Source organism: Rhinolophus sinicus, linkage group LG03 (assembly GCF_036562045.2).
Source record: "Rhinolophus sinicus isolate RSC01 linkage group LG03, ASM3656204v1, whole genome shotgun sequence".
Lineage (NCBI taxonomy): Eukaryota > Metazoa > Chordata > Mammalia > Chiroptera > Rhinolophidae > Rhinolophus > Rhinolophus sinicus.
In genome coordinates this window covers 119,396,910-119,413,516 of record NC_133753.1, presented here as the reverse complement: position 1 = coordinate 119,413,516, position 16,607 = coordinate 119,396,910, and the positions used below count along the sequence as shown (strand labels likewise).

The 16,607-nt window shown below is 35.8% G+C and overlaps 1 pseudogene; it reads right to left on the bottom strand.

Annotated features, from left to right (window-relative positions):
- Positions 1 to 8,878: 8,878 nt before the first annotated feature.
- On the bottom strand, positions 8,879 to 9,633 carry LOC109455159 (small ribosomal subunit protein uS7m; annotated as a pseudogene).
- Between the last annotated feature and the right edge of the window lie 6,974 nt (positions 9,634 to 16,607).

Genomic DNA, 16,607 nt, shown 5'->3' with positions numbered 1-16,607 from the left:
TCATTCCAGGAGCACATTTGCCAGTAAAATATATTTAAGGCGGTTTCAGCACTTCCACTAAACTCTATTTTCAGAGGTTTATAATGTGGTCATAAAAATTCATTCCAGGCTAAAATTCAGCACCAAGGAAAATGTACTTTACACTTTGTAGATAACCATTTCCTCTTCTCTCATTTTTCATGACTGATTAAAAAAAAAAAAAGTTTCCACTGAGTGTTTTTCAAAAGTTGAAACATTAGCCATACTTGTAGGAATGAAAATCACAACTGACAAACTAGTCTTTTATTTATTTGCAACATTCTCCTTCCCTCCCCTTCCTTTTCCTTTCTTGCTTCCAAAATACACAGGTTAGAGACTTTTTCACGTAAACCTGCACATCTAAAGAGCGTACACCTGAGATCACATGGAACCTTCTTCAGGAAGTTGGTATGGACACTGCCCAGTGCTGATATGCATTACAAGGACAAAAGTACTTTTACGATAACTCAATCTGAATCCTGTTAACATCCAGCCATGGCTTTATACGTAGCAAAGAAACACATGAAAGTTCAGATACAGAAGATTGTAAATGTTTCTTTTTCAAAGAAGGAATGAAATCATTCTCCCAGGCCTCTGTAGCTCCCACATTAAATCGTGACTAGAACCTTGCAACCCACAGGAAATATGGGTGTCAGCTGCAGAGGGAACACACCTGCCTAAACCCAAACCACTTCTGGGATGCTGCAGTCTGAGGGACCAACTTTTTCTCTTAAATGTCACCCAGTTCATCTGAACTTAGGAGTAAAATTAAAGATGTGAATCTGAACTCTTTTCTGTCACTGGTTCACTTCTTGTCTTTGAGCAATAGGTCACTTTGCTCTGTTTTTGTTTATTTTTACCCGCCAAACCCTTCCTGCCACAATCCTTGGGAGGAACGTTCTGAGTGTATTGGGAAATATGGTGAGGGCCTTTTCATCCTTGGTAATAACATTGTATCAATCCAAGGTGTAATTTTAAAGGTTGCTTTCATCTCATTCTTAGGACAAATCTATGAGGGAGTCTTTCCAGGGTGTGTCTGGATTCAGGGAGATGAAGCTTGTAGTGACAGGGAAAGAGGTACAACTCTGGTTTCCTGACCACATAAGCTGGAGGACTTTCCACAAGAATAATGATGCTCCCATTCCAATCCATTGGAAGAGACTGGGAAAGCCTTGGGCTTCCTGCAACCCCAGTCTCAAAACATACAGCAGTGCACTCCTGCTAATAACAGGTTCTTTTACCTCAACTACCAGAGCCAGAAACAGACCCATAGGAGTAAAAGGCTTGATAAAAGGGATCCAGAATTGGACCTGGAAAGTGAAATCAAGGTCACGGGCTCGGTGTTATTCTTTTGTGTTTACTGTGCCCAGACAAGATTGAGACATGGATGTCCCACAGCATTTGAAATGACACAATTTTGAAAGACTTCCTGAAAAAAAAATTCCAGATCATATGTTATTTTCACATCAGTAACAATCAGATTTAATCCATATTTGAAACAGCATGATTACAGATTCTTTCCCGTCGTGAATGGCTGGTAAATATTCAGCAAGGCTTATTTGAGTTTATCTTCTCACCATTAATCGAAAACCAGGCTTTAAAAAGACTAGACCACTTAGGCAACCGTCTCAGGTTTCTAACCATTTTTGAAGCCCTGATGATGTTTTTTTTTTTGTTTTTTTTCCTCATTGTTAGTATTTCTACATATTGCCACTTAAAGTCCTTTTCAGGGGGGATAAACATACTTAAAATTTTTCTCCTCTTTGTTGAAATTGGTTGGGAGAACACATTCAAAAGGAAAAATAAAGAACAGATGCATCTTGGTTTTTATTACTGCTTAATGTTTTTCTTCTCTTAAAATGCCCATTTTTACATAAACAACTTTGCTTTTCAGTTACCTTTATACTAGATAATAATGTCATTAATTTTCAAATGTTTTTCTTTCTTTCCTTAGGCAGCAAACTCCTGGGTGCCACTTTAAGTCTTGTACCAGAAGAGAATATTAATTTAAATAATGACAGGAAATTGGTTTTTGTAATCTTCTTGGCAGAGTGGAAAACAGAGGGGAAAAGCCCCGCTGCATTGCAGATTTAAGGGAGTGCAACAGTAGTTGGGCCATTTCACCCACGTCCCTGTGTGATGCTTGCTTATTATTGTTGTGTCACTGTTGTCACACTAAGGGAATAATATCTACAGGAAATACCCCTTTTTCCCCCAACACAAAATAAACAAACCAACAAAAAACAACATAAAACTTGTCTACCCATATGTCTTACTAATTAAAAATAATTTAAAAAAAACAAGGATTCTTGCATATTTACATTCTATTGAATAATGCACATTTTAATCATATTTACATGCTTATCTGACGAGAGTTTTCCTTGTGGAAACTTAGGTCAAAGGTTAAGTTTCTTAGCAGATTTTCTGCTGTCCTCAGACTAATAATTTTTCCCTATGAGTCTTACGAGTTGTGGAGAGATTTTGTTCAAATTACCAAGCAAATGCATAATAAATACTTGCTGAATATATTAACAACTCTCATGTAACTATCCTAAATTTCTGTTAGATAACTTTCTAGTTATTTCCCATAACTTAAATTGAAATAACATGTTGAAATATAAAGCCACATAATAAAAGCCAAACTCCCAGGCATGGCGTACGTGGCACTCCCAGGATCCGCATCTGTCGCCCTGGTCAGCTTGGTATCCCACTGCCTGTCCACTTGAAGGCTAATCTCCATCCAGCCAAAATTACTTAGTTTATTCAATATTTTACATTGATGTATTGTTCTCTGTCTTGGTCCATTTACCTTTTCTAATTGAAATGTTGCTCTTTGCTTATATCCATCTGGAAGATTCCTATTTCTCTTTCACCATCTGACCTCTGCTCGCTAACACCCCCTCAGCTCTTTTACAGCCCTGATTAGGATGTGGTGAAGTCATTGTTTCCGGGTCTGACCACTAGAGGGCTTGTACTTTCTTCTAGGTATTCCCTGGGCCTACCACAGTGTCACACACATGGCTTGTGCTCAATAAATGTGTGTTGTGGAAAGAACTAAATATGGCAATGAATAAGTGGAGTCTTCGTTATCTATAATCCTTTGACTTACGTTAACATGTGTTACTACAGAACAGATGTTTGCCCATTTTGAATGTACTAAACAATTAGAGAAATGTTTGTTCTGAATGGTTTTTTAGTTGTATCATAACGGCTTCCAAAATAAAACACAGTTTTCATGGATTACATAGCTGTCTGGTTAATATAAAAGGCACCAGGTAGACATCAGGAGATAAGTTCTGGTTCCAGATCTGCCTCTAACTGGGTGAATTCTTCTAAGCAATTGTCTTGATTTCTCTGGACTTCACTTTCACCACCAGTAAATGTGGGAGTCACAAGATACAAACTCTGAAACCCTGTTCCTCTGACATTCAACAGAGAAACCTTCTGTGGCTCACAGGTATCACATTTGTTGTCTCTTCAACTTTAAATGAGTACCTACTACACAACACACATTGTAACAGATACCAGATCTACAAGGCAGAAGGAACAGTAGTAGTGCTGTCTCATTTTTAACCTCACTACCAGCCAACTAAGTAGCTGCCATTATTCCAGTTGTTAGATGAGAAAATGGAATCTCGAAGTAAAGTAACTTGCTCAGTCTCACATATCTGAGATATAACAGAGCTGGGTCTGAAATTCAGATCTTTTGAGTCATATACTCCCCTAATTAAGCAGCTTTCATTCTGCCACAGATAGCAAAAAAAAAAAAAAAAAAAAAAAAAAAAAAAGAATATATATATATATATATATATATATATATATATATATATATCAAGAAACAATGCTGCTGTGCACTAGAAATAAACAGAAATATTTCCATTATATAAAATACATGGGTGAATAAAGTTGTTGAGCAGGTAATGGAATAAAAATGCTCTTTTTTCTTTTTATTATGAATCCATTTTTGTAGTGTTTTACTTTCAGTTTTTCCAATATAAAAGTGCCTTTAAGTCTGCTGCAGCATGTTAAAAAGTAAAGGAAGGAATGAATGGAGAGTATGGTGCCTTCATTTTTTCAATATCCATACATTTTTCTACATGTATACTCATTTTTAAAAATTAGAGCTTAAAGTTTCAATGTGATTGCATGCACACATGCAGAGGGAAAAATTGAGACAAAAATTACAATTTGAAATGAAATATAAGGGTCACGTATCTGTGGGGGAAGGAAGGACACGTTGGCTGCATTATTTAATCTAAAACATTCCCTCAAACTTTCAAGTCATTGTCTGTGTATAAATATAGCTCCTGTGTTTTAGTCTTTGTCGTACTCTGGCTATATACTTGAGGTAACGTAAGTAAAAATATTAATAACAAGATTTGAGAGAAATGTGTTCTCCCTGCATGTGCAGTCAGGAGCAAGCCACAGAAAGAAATTGGAAAGGAACTGGCAAGTCAAACTGCACAAAGATAAATGGTCAGGAGAGATTTTTTTATTTTGTTTTTTAAAGGCATTCAAACTTGGATCAAAAAAAAAAAAAAGGAACTATGTTTTTGAAAGCTTTTGCTGTGCCAGGGAGAAACTGATACATCACTCTAACTGCGAGAGGAGAGCAGGAGAAAAGAGAAGGGGTCACAGCTATCTATCAGCCTTTAAACAAACATGTCTAAGTTGGCTACAGGTAGTATGCAGTGCGTAACATTAAGTCACGGGCTTGCTAAAGGGCTGCTGCGCACTGCTTCAAATAAAAACTGAAGATTTATATTATACCCACTTTTTATCCTGCCACCTACCTGTCTTCAGTTGTTCAGCTTGGGGAAAAGAAAATCACTTTATTTCTAAGCTCTGAACAAGGATAATCCTTCATTTTAAAATTTTATAGGCTAAAAGATTCTAATGGAGTGGAAAAAGTCTTGGATTCTTTGTTCTGTTCAGAATTTGATCACGTCTCTAGGCATATAGTAACAAACTCTGTAAGTAGTTATAGATTATTTCCCAGACTTTCATTTGGTTAATATGGCTCAGTATACAAATCTGGTACAGATCTGATTAGATAATCTCTATTAGTAATGAAAACTATCATCTACAATCACTTAATTAGAAAACAGAACTTTATTTGGGAATACAGTCAATGATATTACAATAACTCTGTACAGTTTCGGATGGGTACTAGACTTACTTGGGTTATCTCTTTGTGAGGTATATAAATGTCTAATCACCATGCTGTTTGGTACACCTGACACTAATATAATATTGTATGTCAACAGGAATTGAAAAATAAATTTTTAAAAATTAGTAAAAATAGAACTTCGTTTATGATAGAAATTTTAATATTTATGGCAATAATTCTTGAGAACCGAAACTATATACAAGCACAAAACTTACCATATTTGCCATGTATAAGGCACTCCAATGTATAATACACTCTGGTATATAATACGCACCCATGTTTTTGGCCCAAACTTCTAGGGGAAAATAATCTTTTGTTTTGATTTTTTAATTCAAAGTTTTATTTGTTTATATTTAATTACTTGTTTTTTTGCATTATAAAGGAATTTTAGCATTTACTTAACATATTATGTACAAGAAATTTTATGTAAGAAATAATTACAAAACACAAGAAACCGATACAAGGCACAAGAAATGTTATGTACTAATCACAAATTTAAGATATTTACGCATCATAGAAAACCAAGAACTCTTCATTGTTGCAAGTTCGACATAAATTCAACAAAACTGATTATCGCATTCCAGGGTATTATTTTGCACATGGATACCATTACTGATTTCTACACTTTTTACACTTTTAACTGATAAGCCTAGATAAAAGATTTAAAAACATACAGATATGGAATTAGTACTACCCATGTGTAATGTGCATCATTATTTTTCCCTCACACATTTGAGCGAAGAAGTGTGCATTATACATGGCAAAATACAGTGTATCTACATTGATACAAATTTACTGTTATTAAAGAAACATCTTTTCCAAGAAAATGAAATTACAAATAACTTTACAGTTTGTTTCAGGATCTTTCTGAAAATCTATTCAACTAGGCTTCATCAGGATCACAGAGCCTTTGCAGAACAATAGATTGCTCAACCGGCTTATCAAACAACTGTTTTATCTTCAAGGTTTATTTTAAAACCCTCTCCTGGCTTTGTCCACCAATTCTAAACTATTACATCTCAAAATGTGCACAAGCCCAGTCAGGATCTGTACACTCTGTCCCATATGGAAACACCTGCCTTAAACCGCTTATAAACAGAATATATACATCGTTCAGGACCTCCTATGTTCAAGTCATTACTAAAACTTGTCAGATAAACATGTCATTTCGGTGGCTTGTTTGGGGACTTAACAGAGCACAGTCTGTTAGCTACAGTGAGAAGACATGTATGTTCCACTCTTCTATAGGTTTTAATAGTGAAATTAAGACAAAGGAATTATAATTCCATACTTTTTACGTCAAGTGGATTCTGGTTCCCAACAAAGTTAAATTCCAGTTGACATTTAGCCTTAAAGGAATCTAGTTTTGCTTTCTAATTTTATGGTTTCCTTAAATATGTTAATTTAAACAACACATCTATGCCTGATTAAAAAGTAGTCAGTTAATTAATATGGACAAGTTAGTTGATGTCTGCAGAAATAGCAACTAAGTTTTTCAAGTTAAGATTAATTAACAGTTGTCATTAGAGAAGTATAAACAGATCTCGAAGAAAATTACTAAAGTGAAGGTTTCAACATGGAACATAGTTAAGGACTTATTTTAACTGTCATTTGCTTTTGGTGGAATTTGAAAAATATTTTAAGTGATTAACTTAAAAGACAATCATCAGTGATATAGATGCCTTTTAAAGTTGAGTATTATAGTACTAAGGATTATCCAAACCAGTTTATCCAAAATCAGAGACAGAAGAATTGGTGATTTATTTTTTAACTCTTTTTCTCAGAGACTTTGTTCAAAACTCAGTTTTGGTTTGGTGGGAGAATATCAGTGAGCCTTGTATTTTCACATTTCCAAATGATTTCCCATTAGTTATTTCTACTAAAGGAAAATCCTGAAAGGGAGTTGACAGATGGCCGTTGGAATGAAATGGATTTAAAATTTTTGTATATTGCAAAAGATACAATGATTAAATATGCAATGGAAAGAGATAACAACCTAATATTATTGACAAAATATTCCTGTTTTAAAATATTATCTCCACAGTACTGTATACTCATGTACACCATTTTGCCAGGTTCCAGAAAATAGTCAACAGAGATATGCAAAAGAGAAAACCCATTCTGTGTCCTTGTTTTACAAGTCAGGTCTAAATAATCAAGAGGATATAAAAGGAAGAAAAATAAATCACATTTGAACACATTTTAGTTTCAATTGTGTACAATATTAAAGAGATAAAAAGCTTCTTTCACTGACGTGGAATAAGTGGTAAGTATTTTAGGCAATTTTCTTCATTCTCAAATCTCAAGGCAATGATTCTCCACTAGACAGGGTAGGAGAGGGTCTTACTTGTCTTTTTATCCTTCACAGAACTGGCACATTATGAGCAAGAAATAAATGTTTCCTAAGCATATCTGTTAATTATCATAGAGCTCTGATATATTCTAGTCATGGAAGTATTTTATATTTCCAAAAATATCATGATCTGTATCACACAGGATGTGTGCAAAAAATGTTCACATGTAATTCAGTTCAGGTAGTCCTTAGCTGTGTAATATAGAAACAAAAACACTAAACTGGAAGCTGGCAAATGTAGGTTTTTGTCACTAATAACCAGTTCCCTTGAGTAAGGTTTACCTCTCTAAGGTACATTTTTCTCACTTATCAAATAAGATTGGATGAGAGGTAATCTGTCAGCTCACACTTTCTGTAAGGGAGACTGGCTCCTAACAACTCTAGTGGAAATTAGGCTGTTTCACAGTAAAGGGCTGTCAAAAGTGACAGTTTGGTATTGGTGTTATTATTGGTACCTCAAGTGATTTTAACTACCTTTTAAATTAAATAAGTTCTCAAAACTCTCATAGTAACCAAACACAATAAATGTGGGTTAGTTTCTATAGGAAAACAAAATTCATGTTCAAAATCATAACTTAAAATCTATAAATATAATGTTTTATTCTTTTGCAATTACATACAGAGGGTGCGAAAAAATGTATACACATTTTAAGAAAGAAAAAAGCGGTATTAAAATTGTAATACTCAATATATACTGATAACAAAAGATGAATACAAGTCATGTCTATACATTTTTTTTTTTTTTTTTTGGCACCCCGGTATATTCCTACATAGCTCTTTGTCAGAATTTCTAGCTAAACAAGTCAATATCAGAAAATCATTTTCTAAACATTAGTAACCCAATTAATTAAAATTTCATCCTATTTGCTGGACCTTTAACTAATAGACTTATCTTCCTTCCTTCCTTCCTTCCTTCCTTCCTTCCTTCCTTCCTTCCTTCCTTCCTTCCTTCCTTCCTTCCTTTCTTTCTCTCTTTCTTTCTTTTTTATTTTTCCCCTCCAGTCAGTTTTAATGAATGGTGGTACTGCATTAAATGGTGGTACATGCTACACGGTCAGGGGGAGTGTTTTCTAATAAATATCCCTCATACTAAAACTTCTTCTTTTTGTACCACCCACACATCCATCCCAATGTCAAGGGAAGAGAAGGCTAGATGGGCCCTAAGTTTCTTGGGGGAAATGCAAACCAGTGTGTTCCCTCTTTGCAAGATGGGGCAGGAAGAGTAAGTTCCAGCCCACGGAGCAGAACATCCTGCTCCATCCTTCCTGTGCCACCTACCTGCCCTTAAAGAGGAACTACAGCCTTAACCCACAGGTATTTCTCAAGGTAGCGGTGGCTCACATCGTTTCTTGCAGCAGAGAGCCCCGGGCTCCTGGAGCCTCTTCCCTCCCTCTACCATCAGTGTCGTGGGCCAGGACTTGGTTGGCCTCAGCCATCTTGTGCATGTCATGCTTCCTGGTGATCACAGGATCCCTGTTGTGGAAAGCCTGCAGCAGCTCGTGTGACAGCTTCTCTGGCATCAGCACACGCCAGTATTTCTTCTCCCAGGACTCAATAATCGTCCACTCCAAGGCCAGGAAGTGATGCCACTGGTTGGCTAGTGGCACAGGGACCTGGTAGAGATGGCCACCATTGAGGATGGGCACCAGCCCAGTGACAGGCTCACAATTTTTCAATGCTTGGTGGAAGATGGTGTAGGGGTTGTGTTCTCTGGTTACCTATTGCTCTGCAGAAGCAGCACGGTACTTCTCCAACTGCTTCCTTTTCACATCTTCCAGAGTTTGTGCCATGAGGGATCTAGCCAGTACTTTGTTTCCTCCTTTCATCATCATGTTGGTGAATGTACTGATCAGTGGGTTTTCAAACACAGAGGCTGTCTTCAAACGCAAAGCTGTTGGGGCAGCTTTGATATGCTGAGTCTCCCTGAGATCCCTATCAGACTTCTCCCCCTCAGTCAGCTCAGCCAAGGCTTGCGGTAATGTCCCCTGTCAATCTGGGGGTCCCTGTATTCAGGACCAGAGCGACTCCACCTCACCTGGGTTAGCTCCGAGGTCCAAAGGCAAGAATCAAAAGGAAGCATTTGCCCTCCCATTATCCATCGCAGTCTGGCGTGACCCTCGGTGGTAGCACTTACTCTTCTCAGCTAGACTTCTTTTCTTAACTGAACAATTATTTCAGAGGCGTAACTCAGGCTAAATCTACAACTGTAATACATATTTAGTTATTATTTTGACTATTTGATATGTGAAAACGGAAAAAAGAAATCATTGTACTTTTATGAGCTTCTCATTTGATGTAGCTAAAAAGAGAGGATCAGTCTTGACTCAAGAATCCTGCAATTAATAAGTAAAGTGTCCACTTCTGTCTAGATTTTAATTTATAAAATCTTGTCTAGATTTCACATTTTATGATAAATGTACATTTTTAAAAACTATGCTCTTTTAAGTTTATTAATGTACGCATTTCACAAGGAACTAATCTCTGGTCAAAGTCTAACAGTTTAAAATAAAAAGTAAAATATATATTCTTCTTTTAATAAATATACTTTCAAATGGAAACATGAGGTGAGTACGACTTTTGTGAATCCATGCCTATGTTTAATTAAAAAGATATTGAGTATTTATACAGGCTAGGTGCTGATGTACTCCAAATCAGAAGAACATATTTGCCTGAGTTAAACTGCTTAGCAACTTATTGCTAAGAAAATATGAAATGCAGCCATTACAGTAAGATTTTGGTCATCGTATGGAGTACAGAAGGAAAGACCTAGAGATATGCTAAGCTGATTTTGAACTAAAAACTAACAAACAACAAAACAAAGTACATTCTTGAAGATGCAGAAACTATTACCAAGATCTGAGATACTAATTGTAAATAAAAGAACATAACACATAAAACCAATTTTCTGTAACCAAAGGTAGGACTAGAAATTCTTCTGGGGCTTGCATTTTATAAAAGTCTGCCAAGGATCATCAGAACTGAGAAATGTCTTAGGCAAGGTTGTAACAGTTTGTCAGAAGGGAGTGAAGAGAAAGTGATCACCAAAGGGTGCCAGACATACAGGACACGCTTTCAGAAGATGGGACAATAAAGGTGCTGGGACTCCAAACATCCTGGAAAGTCCTGCTGAGTGACAGAAATGGCAATGCCCGGGCTTTGAATATCTGACCCAGTTGTTTTCAATGGTTTTGGGCAGGCTGCCCTGACGTACAACAGCTTCCGTTCCTGACACCAATGCACAGAGAAGGTTCATGTTGACAGAGTTGATGGCTGCCAAGGAACCCTAATGGTGGGGGGATACTCCTCTCATTCACAAGCACTAAGCAGGCCTTTTAAATAAAAACATCCCAGGAAACTGTGTTGGCAAGCCCTGCAGCTTCCGTTGCTCTTGTTTCCGACCACACAGGGCTCACAGTTGTTCATGCGTGTTGGGATTCTGTTCCAGTGTTTTCCAGATCACTAATCCACATCAAATCAAGGCGCCGTAAGTTGAAATAAAGCTATTTGTTTCAATTATTCTATAAGATGTCATCCTTAGTTTTTCTTCCTTTCTTCACTATAATGTTGTTTACATGGAATGTGAGTTTTATGTTAGAGACAGATTTACACAGGTGCTGAAATGAATTAAGTGAAAGTATCTTACAAATCTGATTTAATACCCACTAATGTTATTGAACTAAGTACATACTGGTGGTGTCGTTTTGTTTGCTTTAAATCATGTTTTGACAGCGATGAGTAATGTTAAAATGAGGATGTAATCAGTTTAAGTCCTTTCAGAAATTATTATTCATTTAATTTTTTAAGTTAAAATTGTACACATTCACCATCAGTTACTAAAAGTTTCAACTCTGCAGGGAATTTACCTTTAATTTAGCACACTACTTTCTTTTCATCATGCATCACTTTCTGATATACAATCTAAAGAAGTTGAAAGTTGGCCCCAACTGCCACTGTGTTGAACACAGATTAATGTTTCCATGTTAGGTAAGCTGAAGAAGACAGCTTTGAATATCAGCAGGAACAGTTACAAAGAGGAAGGTAAAACAAAATATCTGTGACAACTAAAAGAAATCAAGAAACCTAGGATACAGGTTGGCAAGTTTGACACATGCATAATATTAGATTAAACTGAATTTTATTGGCTTCTTGTTTACTACTTAGTTGCATCTGTGTTTGGGAGAATGAGATGGCAGGTTTACTGAAAGGCTCTTAAAGAGAGAGGACCTTATTTCCCAGAAAAGTTCATGGGCAGGTAAGGCAATCAATTTCCACATGCCAAGGGGTTTTCAGATTCAGTCCTTTCACAACATCTCATTGTCACTAACTGTCACTGTACATTGTCACAGCCTGTATGAGAGCATTTACTTGGCATATCTTTATGCCTATTGGTATATGACTTCAGGGAAAGTTTTATTTACACTCTGAAAAGGTTTCCATTTTTTTTCTAAAGGTGACAGAATATTTCTCAAGCTAAATCCTAATGGATACGGTTATCTATTGCTGAAGTTGACTGATTCTGGGGATTACTATGGATAACAAAGATCATGATCCAACAGGGTCTGTATCTTATCTATGTCAGATAAGTATAACTGAAATGACTATTATGGGGTAGAATTTTGCTCTCAAGCAGAAATTCAATACTAAAAGACCTAAAGTGTCACAGTAAGATGGTAGATGAAGGAATGGAAAAAAAAATAACCCTAAGCTCAACTCACATTAATCAATATATCATTAGTTCTTCTTAAAAGAACTGTCTCCATGCTAGAAATTCCTTTCATAAAAAGTCTCCTCCTTTCTGAAACTTCCATATATCTATTGGACTGTGTTCCTAAAGAAGGTATACATTTTTATTTGTGACTAAAGGAAAACAAAGCAGTGTTCTTTATAAGCTACAGTGAGAGGCATCCTGAAAAACTAAGGTAACAGATTAACTGGCTATAAAACCGTTTCTATACGTTTCTATAGGAGGGAATAGGAGAGTAATTCACATTACATTTACCTTCAATGGGGATAGATTCATAAATCCATTCTTTAACCTACCTGGCCAGATCTGAAGGGCAGTAACCACACATGCTGCCCATTCATCCTGCTGAAGGAGGGAAATACAGCCCCAATCCCCGAGTTCTAGTTCCTTAATGCGAGATCACCACTGCCTCATAAAAACTGCTGTTCCTAAAATCCATGCAATTTATATTAGAATCAGCTTGATTCTGAGCCATTCCTCCTTCCCCTTGTTCTTATTAACCCTTCTCTACTGATAGCCGTTTTAGAAACTACAACAAAATTCGTTGTAGAGCATAGGGGCACAGTGTTATGAATTCATCAATAAAATGCTAACTGCTGAATTTTCTGTTCAGACCAGTGCTTCTCAAATTATCTTTGATGAAGGATCAGTTTATTCATTTTTTAACCCTTTTAAAAAAAATTCCAATTTGTTGCAGAATAAAATTTTTAAAAATTACAATAAAAATGAATCACTTGAGATGAGGGTAAATGGGGTCAAATATATGGTGATGGAAGGAGAACTGACTCTAAGTAGTGAACACACAATGTGATATATAGATGTTGTATTACAGAATTGTACACTTGACCTATGTAATTTTACTAACCATTGTCACCCCAATAAAATTTAAAATAAAATAAAAAACTAATAACCCATCACACAAAATAAAAGACAATATTTTTTTAACTGTTAGATTCAATGGACATAAAATTACCCTGTCTATGTTGTGATTTAAAAAATAAAGTTTCAAAAGCATTACTTTTGATTTCCTTACTTATCTTTAATAGACCTGTAGCAAGCATTTTGCATGTTCACACCAGTGGGTGAGCCACACTTGGGGTAGTGCTGAGTTATTACAGATAATTCAATACTTAGCATAGAAAGGTCCCTGTTAGCCCAGGTTTTTACAATAAAATGACTGCTTGGCAGGTGATTCAGGTGAAATTTAGCACATCTTCACCACCTTCGAGTTTAAATCTGAAAGCCTAAAGCAGTTAGCACCCACCCTGCCAGTCTTTTGGGAAGTCCCAGGGTAAGACAGACTTCTTGTGTCTTGTGGCGTCTATAAGAAATACTAGAACAAAAAGAAAATAGGACATTTCTACAAATCTGTGAGGAAGTTCTATCTCTTCAGATAATTAACAAGAAATACGATATCAGAAGTCGAGAGAGAGAGAGAGAGAGAGAGAGAGAGAGAGAGAATACAAGTAATTTTCAAATTACTTGGGAAAAAAATTACTTGGAGAAAAAAAGGGAAACAAAAAAGAGTATAATGAGATGAAACAGAAATTCAGTGATTTGACTTAAGCAGAAAAAGAATGAAATCTTTAGTAGATTTATAATCCATTAAAGTTAGCAAAAAAGAATAAACATTGAAAAAAGATCATATCCATTGTGCTGAGGATTAACATGAATGTTATTCTTAAGGAAATAACAAAGAGATGAAAATGAGGGAGGATGAAAGATGTAGAGGACAAGAAATACAGATCCAGTCTAGGCTTTCCAGATTTTCCTGAGGGAACAATAAAGCAGAAGCTTATAGATCCAAAGGGCTTGCTAAGTTTCGTACACTTTCAGAATGAGTAGTCAATAAATATTGAATTAATGGGTAAATGATTGGTAACAGAACAACAATTCTACTGGTGACTTAGTTTAATCAAGTTCAAGCAGCTATTTAGCTACGTTCTAGAAACTTTCTGCATTGAATTAAAATAAAAGAATGTAAGCAGTATTCTAGTAATGTACTTGATGTACACCTATCCCCTCACCACCAGTTAGTAGGGGCAGGACGGGGGAGATGGCCTGAGGAAAAGAAATACATAAAATACACACAGGCCCAATAGGAATGGCCCTCATGTTCTATCAAAGTATGGAATGTCCACTGAGTTGGCCATTTTGGTTTGTTTAACCTGTGTATCACTTCCCGTGGCTGTAGCCAGGGTATAAGTCACTAGAGAAAACTCTAGAATTTTATCAAGGACCAGCTTAAAAGCAGCTTTGTGGACATTTTTAGATGAGTCTGTGATAACTTGTGCAAGAAGGATTAATGGAGATGCTCTGTGGGTAGTCTTTACCTCCCAAAAGCTATTCTTAGGCACTGTCACTGGGAAATGACAGAGAAACATGTTTTAACACATTTCCATTTGTCCATGTGGGCCATCCTTCCTGTCATTTCCATATCTGGCTCCACTTTCTCCCCAGCTTTTACATGGTTCTTACTTATTACTGTAGATTATTTATCTGAACACTATCCATTGAGTTATAGTTTAAAATATGTATATTTCTGATGGCATTCACTCAGTATGGAACATTCCTCTAGCTATTCCTTTTCATAAAAAGTGCACATTACAAGAAAAGAGTTAAAATAAAGGGAAAAAAAAACCAACAAAGGCATCTTTATAGGAGGTCATGACACAGGCTTTTTAGGAAAAGTGTGTGTGTGTGTGTGTGTGTGTGTGTGTGTGTGTGTGTGTTTGTGTGTTGGGGGTGTTAGGTACTACTGAATTGCCCACAGAATGTAGTGCTGCTCCCCTGGGACCAATAGCATGCGTCCTTGAGAAAGTCTGAGTAAGGGTAACCCTGTGGCCTAACATTGGGTTTTCCTGCATGAACATAATTGGCCCATGACTTCATCACTACTGTTCTTGGATCCTTAGATCTTGCATTATGGGTATAGTGAAAAAGAGAGAGGAGAGTGTTCAATCTAAAGGAGAAGAAACCTGTAGAAGGAAAGCATTACGAAAGTACAAAATTAAGACACGAACATTAAAAACAAGTAGTCCAATTGAATTACATTTAGATTTCTGGGAGGCAAAACAAAACAAAAAATGCAAAAAGTATTAGAGGAAGCATATTGTATGGGCCACAGTCAATGTCAGACCAAGAAATCTGAGACAGATTCAACAAATGTTTCTGAGCAAGAAAATTAGTGGATCAAAGTGAATTTAACTGAAACAATTGATAGAAATGTATTATTGTTTACATAAGACTACTTGTGTTAAAAAGGAAAAAAGTGAAACACACACTCAAGCAAAAAAATTTAAGTGAGAGTAAATGATGATTAAACGAGAGTCATTAAAAAGAAAAAAGTCTAAGAGCTGTTTACATATAACAGTCATAGGGCTGAGGTGAGGGGATCCCAAGTTGTAGCAGTTGCTCATATCATTCTTTGACAAATAGCATACAAATAAGATCTTTATGGAAAAGTCTAAATAAATTTAGCTATTAAATTCTAAATGCTAAATATGACAAAAGGTCAAAGCTAAAATATCTAGTATAAATAGAATTACAAAAGTCTCCATGAGAAATAATAAAAGCTAGATCAAAACATTATTTTGGGGAAAAAATGGAGATTTTAAAAAATACTAAATAAATGAAAGATAAATAATAGCAGCATAAAAAAATTCAAGACAAAAATATATAAAGAGAAGCTAAAACTGAGCCAACACAAAACCATGAAAATAGAATTTGCCTGTCTGACAAACAGTACTGGGAGAAGATAGATGTTTAAAGAACATGAAAACAAAGTCTTTTGTATTGGACATTTAATTGCAATTAATTGAATCATGCTAAAATAAAAGCAAGAGAAAATGGCAGATGAACAATATCTAAAGTTCCTTCATATCTAGAGGAAAAGAAAGCTAACATTCTCGGTAAATAATTACTTAAACAATATATCACAAAATTATTTGATAAGATTAGATTTTACAAAGCACAAATGGAAAAGTTCAAAGGCATTTCTGCTCTGCGCCAAAGACAACTTTAGAAAACCTTCAAATTTCCACTTGTACTTAACTGTATTATATGAGGAGTCAGTCTCTTCTAAATGGTACTGTATATACAAGTAAGCATCTCATACACTATCTTAAAAAACAGGGAGAATTTGACCCACAGAGATTACAGGATCAAATTCCAAAGAGAAGAACCTCAATAAATAGCAGGAAGTCCTTCAACTTGTTAAATTGAATAGCAGAAGAAAGCATCTGAGTACACTACCTATCCAACTATTTTATAGTAAAGTCAATTTTTCCTGCCATTTTTGCTGCTACGTGTAAGCATGTTAA